This window comes from Meles meles, chromosome 15 (genome assembly GCF_922984935.1).
Source record: "Meles meles chromosome 15, mMelMel3.1 paternal haplotype, whole genome shotgun sequence".
Lineage (NCBI taxonomy): Eukaryota > Metazoa > Chordata > Mammalia > Carnivora > Mustelidae > Meles > Meles meles.
The window spans coordinates 32,148,711-32,167,137 of record NC_060080.1 but is presented as its reverse complement, the minus strand read 5'-3'; the positions used below and the strand labels follow the sequence as shown (position 1 = coordinate 32,167,137).

Genomic DNA, 18,427 nt, shown 5'->3' with positions numbered 1-18,427 from the left:
CTATTTGATGGATTATGAGCCCATCTCTTAAGTGTAGGCACCTATAGGATCATCTTCCCTAAAGAGTTTCTCACACAGTAGTGTACATCAAGAATCAATGGGGAGCTGGTTAAAAATGTAGATTCCTGGATGGACCCACCCAAAGATATTCTAAATCAAATGATTTGGAGTGGGGCCAGGAAGCTGAACTTTAACAAACATCCCAAGTAATTCTGAGACAGGCAGTCCTTGAATCTCATTTGAGAAACACTGCCCAAGACTCTCTCTGCTTTTGGGAAGTTTTTAATTTTTTTTTTTCCTTATGAAAGCACAGATTCTTCCAAACTTCAAAGCTCTTTTATTTTATTCTTTGTTTTTTTCAACATGAGCCCATGGCAGTGGTTATGTGGTCTAAGGCATAGGAATTAGCTGTTTATAAGTCAGAAAAGGCCTGCGCTTACAAAGAACAAACAATCTGGTATGAGAACAATAGCAGATATCATGCTGCAAATGTATTAATAGCTTGCATTTGTATTTTTCAAAACTGTCATTCCACTTGATATTCGTCTTCAGGGTGACCTTGGGGCTCCATGTAAGCAGGGGGTGAAGACTAAGGCAGAACTGAAGACATGCTCAACATACACACAAAGCCCATCAGCAAAGACTGGGACTTATAAGCTCCAGGCAGCTAAGGACATTTCTGTCCATTAGCTTTACACAAAGCTAGTCAAACAGAGACTTCAGGGACCACATATGACAAAGAATACAGACTTTACAGAATTAGTTAAAGAAAGACAATAAAAAACCAACAGCAACAGCACAAAACAATACCAAACCCTGGGGAGGAGGAAGAATCTAATTTCCCAAATTGCTACATAATATTATTTTAAATACTGAGTTTTCAATAGAAAAGTACAAAACATGCAAAGAAGCAAGAACATACGGCCCAGGCATGAGGAAAAAAGCCAGCAGGTAGAAACTATCACTGAGGAAACCCAGATGTTGGACTTACCTGACAAATACTTTAAATCAACTGCTTAAACTATGTTCAGAGAACTAAAGGAAATCATAGTCAAAGAACTAAGGCAAGTATGAAAATGATGTCTCACCAAACAGAGAATATCAATAAAGTGATAGAGGGTATAAGAAGAAGGAAAAAAATAGAAATTCTGAACCTGAAAAGAATAATAGCTGAAATGAAAATTCCACTAGAGGGGCATAAGAAATAATCAGCAAACTTGAAGATAAGTCCATTGAGATTATCCAGTCTGAAGAAAATAAGGGAAAAAGTGTGAAAAAAAATAAGGGAAAAAGTGTGAAGAAAATATCTGTGAGACACCATCAATCATTCCAATGTAAGGATAGTGAGAATCCCAGAAAGAAGGAAAGAGAAAAAGGGCCAAAAAGAATAATTGATGAAATAATTTTCAAAAGCTCCCCAAATGTGATGAAAAACGTACATTCTTACATCTAAGTTTGATGAACTACAAGTAAGATAAACTCACAGCAAGCAACACCCAAACACATCATAATCAAACTCCTGAAAACCAAAGAAAAAAATTTTGAAAGAAGCAAGAAAAAAGCAACTAATCACATACAGGAGTTCCTCCAAAGAGTAGAAGAGTTTCTCATGAGAAACTATGTAAGTCAGAAGAGTGAGACGATATATTCAAAGCACTGGAAGAAAATCAGTCAGGAATTCTATAAGCAGCAAAGTCATCCTTCAGAAATGAAGAAAAAATTAAGGCATTTCCAGTTAAATAAAAACTGAGAGAATAAGACTCTAGTCACTAGACCTATCCAATAAGGAACACTAAAGGGGGTTTGAATGAAATGAAAGGACAGTAACTGAATCCACATGAAAAAATAAAGAATATTTGTCAAGACCATGACATGGGTAAACATAAAAAATGGTATAAATGTATTGTTTGTGTTTTCTGTAACTTTTTTTCTCCTATCTGATTTAAAAGACACAAAGCATTAACCAATAATTATAAATCTGTGTTGAGGAACATACAATGTAATTTGCATGGTAATAGCTGTGCAAAGGACAGGACAGGGAATGGAGCTATAAAGCAGCAAAATTTTATATACAAATGAAATCCAGTTGGTATTAACCCAAAATAGATGGTTATAACTTAAGATGTTAATTATAATTCACAGGGTAACCACTAAGAAAATAACAAAAAAATATAAATAGAAAATAAAACAAAAGGGATTTTAAAAGTTTACTAGAAAACATTTATTTAACACAGAAGAAGATAGTAATGGAAGAGAGTAGAGGAACATACAGAAAACACATAGCAAACTGGAAGACATAAGTCCTCCCTGATGAGGAATTACATTAAATCTAAACAGAACAAACATCCCAATCAAAAGACAGAGATTGGCATTATAAATAAAACAACATGATCCACCGATATGATGTCCACAAAAGACACACTTCAGATTCAAAGACACAAATAGGTTGGAAATAAAAGTATGGAAAAAGATATGCCATGCAATCACCAAAAGAGATAGGAATGGCTATCCTAATATCAAACGAAATAAACTTCAACACAAAAATTTTTTACTAGAGACAAAAGCATTTTAGAATGACAAAAAGGTCAATCCACTGGGAATTTATAAAATTGTAAACAGATGCAAAATCCCAAATCTCCCCAAAATCTAGGAAGCAAAAACTGGAGAAAGAAATAGACGATTCAACAATAACAGTTGAAGATTTAAATATCCTACCTTCAATCTGATAGAACAAGTAGACAGAAGACAAGCATGGAAACAGAAGACTTGAACAACACTTGAAAATTAGACAAAACAGACATCTATAGAACATTCCACCCAACAAAAGCAAAATACACATTCTATTTGAGCGCACATAGAACATTCTCCAGGGACAGACCACAAATCTCAATAAATTTAAAATTATTAAACTCACAATGTGACAGAAAGTCACATTAAAGTCATAATGACATATAAAGTCAATGTTTTCTGACCATCCTACAATGAAATTAGAGATCAATAACAGAAGAAAATTTGAGAAATTCCCAAATTTGTGGAAATTAAGTAACACACTCCTAAACAACCAATGGATCCAAAAATAAATCACAAGAGAAATTTAAAATCACCTTAATGAAAACAAAAAACAACATCACAACATACCAAAATTTATGGGATGCTGCTAACAGGCTTAGAGGAAAATTTATAGTTGCAAATGCCCATGTTAAAAAACATGATGTCAAATCAATAACCTGTCTACCTTAAGAAACTAAAAAAGGAAAAGCAAACTAAATCCTAAGCAGAAGAAAGGAGATTATATAATTATAGTAGAAATAAATGAAACAGAGCATAGTAAAATAGCAAAATAAGCAAAGCCAAAAATTGGCACTAAGATTAATAAAATTTACAAATCTTGGTCTCCCGGTTGGCTCAGACAGTTAAGTGTCTGCCTTGGGCTCAAGTCATGATCTCCAGGTCCTGGGATAGACTCTCCCCATCAGGCTCCAGGCTCAGCAGGGAGTCTGCTTCTCCCTCTCCTTCCCTGCTTCTCCCCCCAACTCGTGCTCTCTCTCTCGCTCTTTCTCTCTCTCTTAGATGAATAAAATCTTAAAAAAATAAATAAAATAAAATTGACAAATCTTTAGTTGGACTAACCATGATAAAGAAAGGGAAGACTCAAGTTACTAAAATCAGGCATAAAATAGAGGACATTACCAATAATCTTATGGAAAGAAAAAGGAGTTTAAGAGCATACTATAAAAAAAAACATGCCAACAAATTAGATTATACAGGCGAAATGGAAAATTTGTAGAATGCCACAAACATAACTGGCTCAAGAAGAAACAGAAATTCTGAATAGATCTATAATAGGTAGAGACTCAGTTAGTAAATAACTCATTAAAAATCTTCCAATGATGGGTCACCTGACTGGCTCAGTCAGTAGAGCATGGATCTCTTGATCTAGGGGTTTGTGAGTTCGAGCCCCACATTGGATATAGAGGTTATTTAAAAATTAAATCTTTAAAAAAGAAACCTTCTAATGAAAAAAGTCCAGGACCGTATGTCTTCACTGGTGAATTTTACCAAATATTTAAAGAATTGCCAATCATTCATAAAATCTTCAAAATTCCCAAATCATGGTAGGAGGCTAGTATTATCCCCCGATACAAAAACCAAAAACATCATAAGTAAAGAATAATTCAAAGTATTCCTTATGAATAGGTATGCAAAATTCCTCAACAGACACTAGCAAACTGAATTCAGCAACATATAAAGAGGATTGTACATCAGCACCAGGTAGGACTGATGTCACGAATGGAAGATTACTTCAACATACGAAAATCAATTCACATAATGACCTTACCAATAGACTAAAGTACAGAAACCACAAGCTCATCCCAAAGATGCAGAAAAAGCTTTTGACAAAATCTACTTGATACTCATCCACAACCCTACAGACCAGATTAAGAAGAAGAAAAGTAGGATTCACTCCATTTAGGAAGTAGAAAACTGAAGTTCAGAGATGTCAAGGAACTAGCCTAAGGCCACAGTGCAAAGCAGTAACCGAGCTCTAAAACGTGCGTTGTTACCCAAACTCTGTATTCTACTCGTGCCGGAAAATGAGAAATCCTAATGTTTTAGGAGGACATCTTAATTCTGTGGGTGGTTAGAACTGTATTATTAAGCAAGCTATCAACGTGAAATGAAAAACACATTTTTTTCTGTTTGGTAACAACATACGCTCTTTTGGAAACAAAGCTGATACCTAACCGAGGCTTCTGTCCATATATTACCCACATCTTTCAATAACGGTATTTGGAGATTGGCTTGGCTCTGTGGCTGACTCGGGGATTTCATCCCACCTGCATCTCACAGAAGCTGCTTATGGCTGGACATGGAGTGTGCACCAGGGAGAAACCATTCTCTGAGAGTCCGAGGGGCTGGCCTTAGAACAACTTCTGTGCTGGGGAAATCACTGTGGACATTCTCAGGGCTCCTCTCCCCAGCCCCTTGCTGGGAACAGGCATGATCTCAGGAGGAAGACAGCAGAAAGGAGGTAGGCAGCAGGCCAATGCACTCTTGCTTCCCCGGAGGCAGCTGGCTTGTGCCAGGAGTGAGGTAAGCCGCACACACAGAGCCAAATTACTTTTCCTTCCCCACTAGGCTCCCAGGCTAAATTTAAACTGCCAAGAGCTCTGAAATGAGAAGAGAGAAAGGAGTGTGGAGAGGGGCAAGGTCTGGACTGGATGGTAACAAGCCGTTATCCACGATCCCACGCATCGGGAGCCCGGTGGTGAGCCCAGAGCTTCTCAGCTGAGCTGGCGAGAAAACAGTCTACAGCTCCTGGGCTCCACTCCCTTGGAAGATGATTAGAGACTCTAGGCAGGATTAGGAGAGGGAGTGGGAGTGAAGGACGGACCAGCAGCAATGTCAGAGGCCTGCATTAGCTGCATGATTTCCTTGTTCTTAAGGACCGGTTCCGCTGCTCCAGCAAAAAGTCAGAGAGATGCGAAGAGGTGAGTATTTTATTAAGGTCGACTTCCTACGGCATACACTTTAAACTGACAAAATGAAACTAGACTAACATCACACAGGAGAAGACCTGGAGTTGCCTGACAGCTTGCCAAAGACAAATGAGGTCGTTTTGATGAAAGGACAAGTGTTCACGTCTACACGGATGGTGGTGAAGACGGAAGTTCCCTGCGATGTTCTCTGAAAGAGTGATGCTGTGAAAGTCCACAAGGAGGCATTCGATTCCAATTTTTTCAAAGCCGTGCATGCAAACTTTGAAATCAACTGGCTTTCTGGGTAGAGAGAGCAATGAAGCTGGCTCCCTGAAAAGGAACACAGAAAAGCATGAGCTCATAGCACCAGATGGCATCACACAATGGGGGGAAGAAACACGCAGAGGGTTGAAAAGAACAAGTTGTGATCTATATTTAGTGATTAATTAGCTTCTTAAAGGGCCAAGTAGAGCCACGTTAATGATGATACAAACCACAGAAGAAGAGACATAAATATGTTGCACAGAGGTTAGGAACGGGGCTTAGGGTCTGGTGAATTTCTATTGTCTCTGGTGCTCAGAGCGAGGAATTGAATTCTAAGCTAAGTTACAGAAACCCATACTCTAGGTTAAGTGAGAGAAAAACATGAGAAACCGAAGATGCTGTAGGAGGTCCCTGTGTACCGTCAATGACAAGGCAATGGTTGTGGTGGCTAAAGGCCGTGCAGTCAGACTTGGATTTGAATCCTGGCTGTGTGACTTCTGGCAAATCATTTAACCTCTCTGAGCCTCTGTTCCCTCATCTGTAAAAGAGGGGGAAGAATGGCAGATATTTTATTCTGTTATTGCAAGGAATGAAAGAGGTCATTCAAGGACGTAGCATGGGACGCAGCCAGTCACAGCACTCAACAAATGTCAGCATTTGGTTATGAAATATCTCTTGGCGTCCGCTCCCATTCGCCATAACAGAACTATTGCCACACGCTAATAGTCTGCACCCTAAATGTGCATCGCAGATTAACCCAAGTGTGCAGAGAGAGAGACAGACACAGGTAACGGCTGCCTCAACACCGGTCTGCCCAGGGGCTCGCAGGTGTCGTCTCCGCTCATGCTCAGGGCAAGACTCCCACCACTTCACTCCTGAACGGCTGGCCAACTGGCCTCCTTGCCGTTGCTCTCTCCACCCTCCAACCCATCCTCATGCCTCTGTCGGACAAATCCACTGTGTGAAGATCTGCAGCCCCCAGGGTCTTGGCTGCCCATCTGTAACGCGGGATGTGAAAACCTTGCAGACGTTTGCCATGCCCACCTGCCATTTCCACCAGCATGCACTTGCTATGTTTCTTTACACTGATTACTCTCAGCGGAACACAGTTTTACTTCCCACAAAGTAATTTTGTGTTTATTGTAGAATTACATATTTATTTAAAAATAAAGTACCCAGCACATAGTAAATGCCACATAACAGCTTATTAGATAGGTTTAATGCTGTGCCCATGTACTGACTTCCACACTTGGGCAAACAGAAGATGAGAAAATTTCTGGTGCACACTTAGAGCAATAAAGCCTGAGGTTTCCAACCTCTGCCTCTGTCTTGCCTCTCTCCAAGAACATACCATAATCAGACCCAGGCTCTAGACCCCTGTCATTTATCCCTGCCGTCCACCTCAAGCGCAACTGGTCCCCAGGGCTATCCCCACCCCTCCCTCCCAGGGGTGTATCTTGGAAAGGTAGTGGTCATATCTTATACTGCTATATGGCCATCATCTTGGGACAACCCCAGACATCCTATGCACATCCGCCTCCCCCGTCCCGGTTGAATGCCTTCATTCAAAATGCCTTCCAGAAGGAATGCAGCAGCCCGCGCAGCTCCCTCAACTCTCCAGGCTGGGCCTCCCAATCTGGCTCCTGATCACTAAGTCTCTGTCATTTCATAAGAGATCAGAAACTCTGCCTCCCTCTGAGTGTCCCAAGGTCCTGAAGAGTCGAGGCTGTGACTTCTTTCTGGGTCCCTGACGTTTAAGATCTCGGGTAGCCCCAGCTGCTGACAACAGCAGTATAATCATTGCTTCATTCATCCAGCAGATGAAACGGTCAGTGAACAGTCTGCATTGTTTCCTGGAACACTGCAAAGGCAACTTGGAATTCCATAACTGGCCCGTGGGCAGAAAAATAAAGAACTTCCCACCGGCTCTGCCTGTGCGTTTCCCGGTCTGAAAGGCAAGATCCAACCTGGAGTCACAGGGCAGCGTTGCTGCCATATTGTCCTCAGATTTCATTTCAGAGGGAATCAGGGGCTAAGCAGACAAAAGAAAATGCTTTCCTAGTTGCCTCCTGTAGGGGGTATAAACAGCCCTCACTTAGATCAATGAAACAAATACAGTGAGTGTAGTGGCCCAACACTGACTTTCAAGCCTCAAATGACCAAAACCAGTCCTAAAGTCAAGCCCTAAGGGCAAACCCATCAGATCTCAATTCTGGAGATCAAAAGTCTCCAGAATTGAGAGGAGAGAGATTAAAAATTACAGGCCGTGGAGGGGCACCGTTCCAGGAGAAATACAGAGAATCTACAAGTCACATAGAGAATTTTAAATTGTCTAATAGCCACGCTACAAAAAATTTAAAAAGATTAATTGTATTATATTGTAATTTAATATACAATCAATATTTTGAAAATTATTAGGTTTTTTTTAAGTTTATGTATTTTTTAGTAATCTCTACACCCAGCTTGAGGCTTGAACCCACCACCCTGAGATCAAGGGTCCCACCTTCTTCCAGCTGAGCCAGCCAGGAGCCCCTATTAGTGAGACAGTCTACATACTTTTTTCACACTAAATCTGTGAAATCTGGTGTTTTCCACTTACAGCACAACTCTTTCCCTATAAGTCTCATCCCAAACGCTAAATAGTCTCATGTGACTGGTGGCCACTGTCCTAGAGAGAGGAAAGTTTCAGATGGTGAATAAGATTCCAAATAAAGTAAAAGCCACTGAGAGCAAGTGCTTAATCTAGGAAGTACTTGAAAGGTGTGAACGTTGTTTTGTGTTTAGACTCTCTCTGCACAACCTACTAGCCTGTTCTGCTACCCTTGTTTCTTATTAGTAATGGAGAATCAGCTTCTCACTTGTGTGAAATTGTCTCTCTGTTCACTCCATATTCTCTCTGAAGCAAGACAACCTGGATTTGTGTTCTGGCTTCACCACTCACTAGCTGTGCATCCTTAGCAAGCTTCTTAACCTCTCTGGGCATCAGTTTCCTCAACTGTGATATATGGACAGAGGTAGTCCATTTATCTCAGAGGAGGATTAAATGAGACACATCATACTGTTAGTGTTAGCTTCCATCAACATTGTCATTATTATTATCATTATTATTACTGCTGCTACTGCTCCTTTATTTACCTGAACAAACACAGACGGCTGGACTATTCTTTAAAGGCAAGACTCTGGTGAGTTCCTTGAACTGTAAACACACGAACTCTAGGGGCCAAAGAGGGAGGGTTCAATGACAAGCCTGACAGATTCAGCCTACCACAGAGAGAGTAAACATCATCACAGGAAGTCGAAAAGGGAAGAGGTATTGGAGCAAACCAGAAAGACAGTGCTCCAGAAGCATGATCTGGAACACAGGTGGAAACTGCCACAGGGTTAAGGCAGGGAATGACCACCAGTTGACTGAATTCATTTTTAAATTTCCTTTAATGGAGTTATTGTGTTATATCTACAATAAAAAGTAATACAACTTGGAAAAATCAAAACCAGGGATTCTCGGCTTCTCAGAGCCATCATGGCACCTCCCTGAGATGGGAGACCATGGGCGATCATGGCTGGTGATTAGCTGGTAGGACAGGAATTCATGAGTGTAGATCAAAGAGAGGATGGGATTTTATGTGGCTTATGGTGGATTTCAGCCCAGCTCAGTGCGCTCTGCTTCTCTCTCCCTCCCCTTTCTCCTTCCCTTACCTTTACCTTCTCTCTCTAGCAGGAGGCAGCTTCTAGTCCTCCTTTTTTGCTAAGAGTTGCCAATGTGAGCAAGGGGGATGTGAGTATCCCCCTGGCAAGAAGCCAGACACTCTATGCCGTATCTTGTGCCCCAGGCTCTGATTCTTGTGAAACCAAATACAGCCATTGGCTCAGTGGAAGCTCCAACTCAGTACACTGTGGTATTTTCCTTCCCACAGGGGATAGCATGTTACAGGGACAGCCCGACAGTTACTGCTGGTTACTCTTGGCTCTGGTCATGACATGCTGACCTCAGAGAGATCAATACAGTCTGAACAAAACCTGTCTTAATAGTATACAAGTCTAAAGCTGTTGTTAATACACACCTGAAGTTCAAATCTCCTGGATTCTGGAAGATGTCCAGTCAGTGTAGGAAGCAAACGTAAGCTTTATTCACTCGCCAGTATGACTTTTTCAATTAGTATGGACATCGATGAATATGATTTTTTTTTAATTGGGAGGTTAAGCCTGTATACTCCCAAATACGGTGTGTGTGTGTGTGTGTGTGTGTGTGTGTGTGTTTTACATTTAATATGTGCTTATAAGAAGCAGCATCCTGGAGTATAAAGGAGAATACTGGCTTTGGAACCAGCTGTGTGACTTTGAGCAATAAACTCAACCACTCTGAGCCTCCATTTCCTCATTTGTAAAGTAGAGGCAATACAATCTCACAGACTTGTTACCAGGACCGAATGAGATCCACATATACCAAGTGTGTATCACATCTAGTCCATAGTACTATGGACCAAGTATCACATCTAGTCCATAGAGACAGCGTCCATCCACTCCCTCTTCCTGCTGTCTTTCTAAGAAGGACCAGAAAAGTGTAGGTCCTGACCTGAGGAACTGCAGCCTGTGTAACCTCATCCTCACCTCCAGCATCTGGGAAAAAAACCAGGGGCCAAGTATCAATCATTACCTTTTGCCACCAAAGTCAATCACACCATCATGTAATCTTTCACTCATTCATTTATTCATTCATTCAATAAAGATTTATTGAGCGAGTGCCTTTTAGACAGAGGACCTACTTTCTGAATCTAGAATATGGTTCCACAAAAATGAAAAACTAATGACTTGAAACTAAACCATGAGTCTGAAACAGGGAGGGTGAAGGGAGGGTGGAGGGAAAGAGATGAGAGAGAGAGAGAGAGAGAGATCTCCCACCTGCCACATGGGGACATGTGAACACTGATGGCTTTAGCAGTTTCCCAAATACTCAGAAAAGAGAAACTTGCTGAAGAAAGATGGACCATTGTGGAGTGAGCTGACCGTGTTCCAGGGCAAATTATCCTTAAAAACAGTGCACCCTTGGCCCCTTCCAGGTGACTTGATGGACTCTTTCTAATTGAGCTACACTTGCAGAAGTTTGTCTCCTTTATGAAAATGAACCCTGGATCAAGCTGAATTGACTAATTACCAGTGTAGATGGAGATTAGGAAAGCAATGTTTGGTAGAGCTAATTTATGACGGTAGAGACAAGGGTAATAGCTCTGCTCAAACTGTGAAAAAATTTAAACATATTTGCTACCATGAACAATGTTCTCATGTCCCCTTCACCAGATGGGCTGCTGGATTTATGATGAGACATGTCACAGATACACATCAAGATAAATGGAAACTGGGAGCCCTTTAGAGCCAGCCTTCGGGATCTATAGAGAGCGCCTGTTCCATTGCTCGCTCGATAATTGATAGAGCTGTCCTCTTGGGCCTTGGTAGGCTATTGGAATCAGTTTCAAAAAACAATATAAATTGATCTGAAACAATATTTTCAACCTTTTCCAAGCAATAATCAAGTCTAAGCAACGATCAAGCAAAACTGACAAGTCTGCTTTCATTTCCTTTCTTTCCTCCAGCCCCCACGTAGTTCAGTGGCCTGGCAGACCCCAGAAACAAGAAGTGAAGGAGGATAAAATCTCCAAATTGAATGAATTATCAAGGATTCACTGGAAGGAGAGAGGGGCACTCACCACCTTCCAGCACCAGGAGACTTATGGTAGAGGAAGAAGCCAAATCCCGAAGCCATTTGCGGCAGCGGTAAGAAGACAGCAGTCGGGGCAGGACCTTCTCTCTTTGGCAGCCCTTGCCACTATGTCCCGTGTGTGCTGGTTCCTCCAGCAGCCCCACAGGCATCACTAAGTCGGGGAATAAATCTGTAGCCAGACAAGCACCCTTGTGAGGCCACCGGCATTGCCTGAGCGTGATTATAGGAAAATGATAATCAAGCTTTTATTTATTACGTAGCACGTTACGCTGTGTTCAGAGTGCCTCGCCACACATCCTTGTAAGTTACATAAGGAAGACATTCTGTTCCTTTTACAAATAAGAACAAGGCACAGACCACTTATGTGGCCTGCCCATGGCCACATACCTAAGTGGTTGTGATGATAATTTACAGAAGCCTTGCTGCATCCCAGGCTCTGTGCTCAGAGCTCTACTCACATTTCCACTATGAGACGGGTGCCATCATTACCTCTGTTTTACAGAGGAGGAAACTGAGGCTCGGTGAGCTTAGGTCAGCTGTCTGCAGTCCCATGGCTACCAAGCAGCAGAGCTGGTATTGAATTAGCATCTCCCTCCAAAGCCAGTCTTTGATATGTTAACAGACTTTGTCAGATGAGAATCACTATGACTACACCTGATCATACCCAATTAGTCCTCTTACAGGGACAAACACAGAGCCGGCAGGCATGCGTTGACATGGGGCATTGATGGGGCATTGCCTTTATCACAGAATTCTTTTGTACTTCCATCCCCTTTGCTCTCACACTACACTGCCCTCTACCCACCAGGAAACAGAAAGAAAGACTTGAGGAGACCACTGTCCAAAGGATTTCTTTTCTGCTTGCTGAGCAGGTGGTCAGGCCCCGAAAACCCCAGACCCGGACTGAGGAAAAACAAGAAGAGAGAGACAAAGGAGTGACTGAGGAGACAAGAAGGTAGGAAGGATTGGGGGAGGGGAGGTGTGGGCGGGGAAGGACCACGATGGGTGGAGAGACCAGAGCTGGCATCGCTCTGTAACCCCAGAGCCCCGACACACATGAGTCCCAGACTGACGGCGGAGGCACTCAGTACCTAAAGTGAGGTTCCCATCGCAAGGGAAAACCTCCCCCTTGACCAACCTCCCCCTTGACCCAGTTGGAACTGCCATCCATTTGGGGATCTCTGCGTGGGGAGAGCCCTGCCCCCACAACCACACACTCCAACGTGAAGTCCCCACTGTTCATCCTACCAGAAACTCACCCACCTACCCACACGGTTCCAGCCGTCAAAACAACCGTCAGGTGCTTGAGCCCGAAATATAAACGTACTTCCAGTCCAGTTCCCAAGACAGCGTGCAGCCGAGCTGTACTTCTCTTTCTGACCACCTGTGCTGATCCCGTGCAGCCCCGGGGAGCCTCGTCCGAGGACACGGACAGGAAGAGGAGCCGCGCCTCACGGCTGTCCCTGCCGGATCCCATCACACACGCGCCCCGCCACATTCCAGCCCACATCTCATCAGAACGTGCCCACGCAATGTTTCCAGCCCTAATTTTACATCAAGCAGCGTGAATGACAGAGGCAGCCAGACGGGAAATTTTTAAAAAGTGCCAATAAGCGGTTTTGCGAAGCATCACTTCAATCCTCTATTTGAAAATACAGTGTTTCGAACCAGGGAGCAGGCAGGGCCTATCAGAAAGCACAAAAATTAAAAATTAAAGTTCAGCCCCGCCCCCGCCCCCTACTTCACCTGGTGGGGCTAGCCACCCTGCCCTCTTTGGGCAGGGAGGAGGACAACCTGCCCGCGGGGAGCTGCTTATCTGCTCCCCACCCTGCCCCCAGGCCCTGTGCTCCCTTCAGTGTCTCCCTCCAGCTACCAGCCCAGCCCCAAGCGCCAGCACATTAGCATTCCTGACACTCCCCACAACCCAAGGGGAAAACGTGCAGCTGCTTGCGACTTAAGCATCACCCTCGGCACCAGAAGCCTCAGCCTGTGTTGATAAGGAATGGGAGTGTTCCAAGTTTCTGAAGGATAACTAGGTAATTAAAAGGAAAACCTAATTTAAGAAAAGCCTGGAGAAATTTTTTTTTAAACTCTCTGGCAACATCCTTTCTGGATTATTCTCCTTTGCCAGAGGACTTCTGTTTTCCTTTCTTGGGTTTCCAAACCCCGGGGCTAGATATCCAGTGTTCCAGGGATCCCACAGTTCTCAGCCTCCTCAGGGCAGTGACTTTAAAAAGCCTTGGACCAGAAGGAGAAGGGCCACGTGTTTCCTTCAAGGGCTCCTGAGTACCTGTTCTCCCAGTCTCAGCACCTGGTGACTGCCTCCCTGAGGCTGAGCACAGGGCCCTCTGAGGACCCCGGTGCCCCAGGTCAGCAGCTGCCCCCTCTCTTTTGTAGGGCAGCACCAAAGGACTGGGACAACACCATTCATTGCCAGGGGCACAAATGTGATGAGAAGAAATCAGCCTCTGCAGGGCTCCCTGTTTCCGGCTGTAGGTCTTTCACTGCCGACTGGTTTCATACCACACCATGAGCCAGCCAGCTGCCAAAAAGCAACCTGAGATACACAAAGAGAAAGGGACTCCGCAACGTACACCAGAAGCTCCACCTCTTCTTAGATGGGACCTGTCCTTCATGCCACCTTGCTCTCCCCCTCCTGGAGGTCGGCCTAACATTAACTCAGGGCCCTCCCACCTGCTACCTTTATGAAATCCTTGTGGTCTTAGTTCATCTGTAAAATGGGGCGGATCATATTGATTTCACAGCGTCTTCCTAGGACTATAAGAGCAGGCACTTTTGTAAATGACCATCTTCAGTCCGCAGCTCCCACACTGCCCGACTAGGTCCGTCTAACCGAACCGGTCTTCTCCAGCCCGATCTGTTGATGAGTTTGTTTGACCTCGGCTGTGGGACGTTGTGATCTTCCCCCAGTCCAACCCCACTACTACATACTACTGTGTATGAAAACAGACACCCTGCCCTCACGAAGCTTAGAGTCTACTGCTGGATGCTGGACGCTGGCATTATTGAAATAACAGCACAAGTAGATGGCAAATGACAAAACTAACATAAAGGGGACCCCAGGGCTCTGAGACCATTGAACAGGATGCCTGAGCTGTGAGGGGAAGAGGGAAGCAGTCCAGGAAGCCTGAGGTCTCAAGGATGGGCAGGAATATCCTTTCGGGGCAGAAGCAAGGGCTTGGGCAGGGCTTTGAAGAGGAAGGTGTGCGGGACTGGGGTGCAGAGTGTCACTGGAGAGGAAAGTGGGGCTAGATCACGGAAAGCCTGAAGGTGGGTTGAGACTTGCTCTTTATCGTAAGCCTCAAAAGAAGTCACCACAGATGAGAAATGATAATTGAAGACATGATCAGAATTTACTCTTTTTGGTTTGCTTTTGAAACAAAAAAGCATAAAACACTTCACCCTTGCCTTAGCGTGGCGAACGGACTGGAAGGGGCCAGGAGTCATCTCCGTGATGCAAATACAAAAAGGCTGCTCCAGAACTGCCCGGGGAAACACATTCGCTGGGAGGAAGTAGTCTGAGAGGCCGATCTAGGGTTAATTTTATATTATTTTTTTAAAGATTTTTTAAAAAATTTATTTATTTGACAGACAAAGATCACAAGTAGGCAGAGAGGCAGGCAGAGAGAGAGGGGGAAGCAGGCTCCCTGCTGAGCAGAGAACCCAATGCGGGCTCCATCCCGAGCCAAAGGCAGAGGCTTAACCCACTGAGCCACCAGGCACCCCCTTGGGTGAATTTTAAAACTAGGTCTGAGTCAGTCAGGTCCTGGTTGGTGACATTAGGGGGAGGAATGGGCATTCCAGACAGAAGAGCAAAAAGCGTAAGTGCAGAGGTAAGGAGCGTTTCCAGGGACTGACCGACAGGAGGTTTGAGGCTTTGGAGCATAAAGCGTGAGACAGTGAGTGAGGAGGATAAGAAGCTGAGAGGGGAGATTGGCAGAGAGCAGCAGCTGCCGAACACCTTCCCCCCACTGCCAGGCCTCATCCGAGAAGTTATCAGGAGCCACAGAAGGGTTTAAGCAGGCCAACGATACGATCGAGTTTCATTTCAGATCCATGATCTTGTCAGTTGGGCCAAAAAAGAGATATGAGGACATATGAGAGTCAGAAAGAGTAAGTTAACTAGAAGGCCGGGCATCCACAGGTTAAAATACTATGCCAATATTAAAAATGATGAAATCTGCAAAATTCTTGTGGCTTAATGCTGGATACAAAGCAGGATATATTGTGTTCTCTCAAATATGTCTTTGTGTATATATCTGCATAAAGATTGGATGAAAAGAAATCAAACTTTCACAGGCTTATAAAACTAAGTTGCAGGGCTATAAATGATTTTTGTTTTCCTCTTTGTAGGTTTCTGCATTGTCTACAATGAGCATATGTTTATGAAAGTTCATAATGAGGAAAATGTAAGGATTTAAACAACATAAAGTCAGCATGAATGGTCCTATCAAACAGGTAGCAACGATTTCCATTTTGCTAGTGCCTGATATCCAGTGATCCTAAATCTTCAGCCACAAGATAATATCATTCTCTGTGTTCACAGAGAAGAAAATGAACAACAGGGAGGCAAAAATGATTCATTTAACATGACACAAAGGGCTAGAGGCAGAGCAGATAGAAACCAAGGACATGTGTATACACTCTTGAGCTAGTTCAATTCTTTTTGCTGAGAAATTATTTGAACAGAGCAGATCATGCACAATCTAATAATTAAGATAGCTGAAATAATTAGAAACAGTCCAACAGACTGCATGATTATCAGCCCAAATCAATAAAGAAGAAGTCAATCTGAAACCTTGGATAAATAAGGCCGCAGGCTATACCGTTACAGGGACTGTCATTCCAGAATCCGGAGCTCAAGTAGGACAGTATTTTTCTGGAAGTGAGGAAGGGCCAGCATTAGTCGGGAAGAAAGCAGAAGGTGCTCCCACACTGTGTCCATCATCTCCCACGCTGATTGTTAAAAAGGAGGAAAAACCTAACTTGGGAGGCGGGGTGGTAACACAATCGCCGCAAGCTTGACTTCCATGCCAGAAGGGATGGCCCGGGCAGTCCCATTTGTCTAATGACTGGTCATCTCAGGGCTTTTCCTCCATACTTCCCTATCACTCTCAAGAGTTACAAAAACACCATCCTGGATGAAGCCACCCACACAGCTTTTAGGCCTTCCTGCTTCCCTCCTGCCCAGGATGGGCTCCCACCTGGTCCTCCACCTGAGCAAAGGAGCTGTGGTCCCAGGAGATCCCCAAGTCTGACTGCTTTTCTGATGCCCCCACAAAGCACAGCAAAGAGAGCCCCAGGAGAGATTGACCAATGTGATGCTTATTAATCAATCAATTAATTGATTAATTAACACCAGAAAAGCTTAAAGAAACCCAGTGGTATTTTGCAATATGCCTCCCATTGCCTAAAGCAACATTCTTGGCTATGTTGGATGGTGAGGTGAGATTATGGGGAGGGAGGATGGGGGGAAGTAGGAGGCTTCCCAAAATTGCCAAGCTTGCAAGATTAAACAAGTGCAAATTAGTCAGTGTCCAAATTTATGCTGAAATGGAAGATACTGTACTTTGCAAGCTAATAAAGTGGCATTTCCATGTAAATACACAGCAAATGAATCACCAATTTCCATTTTCTTAATCTACTACAAGTGGTCTCCAGGATCAACAGAATGACAACTAGAAGTTCAGCATCCCTTGGGTCTTAATTGAGCCTTGCCAAGGCCAATCCCGGGCATCTGCTTTATCTAAAGGAGGGAATAATGGGCAGTCATGGTAGCGAATGGTGGGCAAGACAAGGCTGTGAGCAGGATGATTTGTGGAATGCCCTATAAATGACAGGCCATGCCTGTCCATCACCCAGACACTGCCACAGACCTGCCCCCCTGCCCTCCTGGGGACCCCTTTCTATTTCTGAGCCCTCTTGGCATTCTTGCCTTGTCACAGTTCTCCATTTCTTTGTAGGAAGAATGGTCACAAACTAGACATCATTCCATAAATAGTACCTTCATACTGTACTTACGCAAGACTTGCTTCTTGCCACACAGAAGAGAAGCCCCGCCCCCAAAGTCTCCTGCAGTGACAATCACGTCCCACAGCCTACCTCCCCAAACCTTGTCTAGAGACTATTCGCTCTAACTTCACACCTAATTCCTACATGCTTCATCATTGGCGCCCTGTTCCTAGCCCATTAGAAGCAGCAAAGTGGAATATATAAAAGGTCAGCTACAGGCAGACCACAGAGGCAGAAGGAAGTGATATTTAGAAAAGCAGCCAGTGTTAAAAAAAAAAAAAATCAGAGCAACCACAGTTTTTGTTTTTTTTTTAGAGAACAGTAGACTGTGTTTTATTTAGTTTTGAGGCACACAGTTCTACACACCTCTGCATGCCCTATGGTACCTAAGTATTACATCATCATTCATAATGATGACCTGAATCATGATGCAAAAGTTAAATTTGCTGCTCTCTGTTTCAGAAGGCAAGGATGGGCATCACCCATTGAATAAATACATCCATCCATGGAGATGCACAGAAAGGTAGGTTTTAGCTATCTGGAAAACTCACCCTGACTTCTTGATGCTCTAAATAAATCATGAAATGTAATAATTTGTAAAACTCTTAAAAATCATGAAGTCTGACCCTTTACTTTGGAAAACCACCAAGAGGGATCTAGAGAGGTTTACGTGACTTGCCAAGGTCCCACAGGCAGCAGGAAGAGACAGGCCTAGGCCAGGAGCTCCTGGTGCCCAAGTCTCTTCATCCCACCCCTGCACACCCCCTACCAACCCCAAGCTCCACCCCTCAACCCCTCTCCTCATTCCTGCCCCCCCCCAACCACCACATGGACCACCCCTGCTCTGCATACAAATGGTAATTACCAGCAGTTCTACTGTCCTTCCCCTGGACCATCTAGGCTTACTCAGGGTACATGTGTCCTTTTTCTCCTC

At 43.8% G+C, this 18,427-nt stretch overlaps 1 protein-coding gene across 2 annotated transcripts in view; it reads right to left on the bottom strand.

The window, feature by feature from the left end:
• The window catches only part of TMEM178A (transmembrane protein 178A), a 50,034-nt gene that overhangs the window by 15,588 nt on the left and 16,019 nt on the right, over positions 1 to 18,427 (bottom strand). Inside the window, exon 1 of one of the 2 annotated variants that reach the window (XM_045978747.1) lies at positions 12,728 to 12,749. The exons of the other annotated variant lie outside the window; for it this stretch is intronic. The gene's annotated coding sequence lies outside the window, so the exon portion shown is untranslated. Of the gene's footprint in view, positions 1 to 12,727; positions 12,750 to 18,427 lie in introns of those variants that run through there. 2 annotated transcript variants of the gene reach the window in all.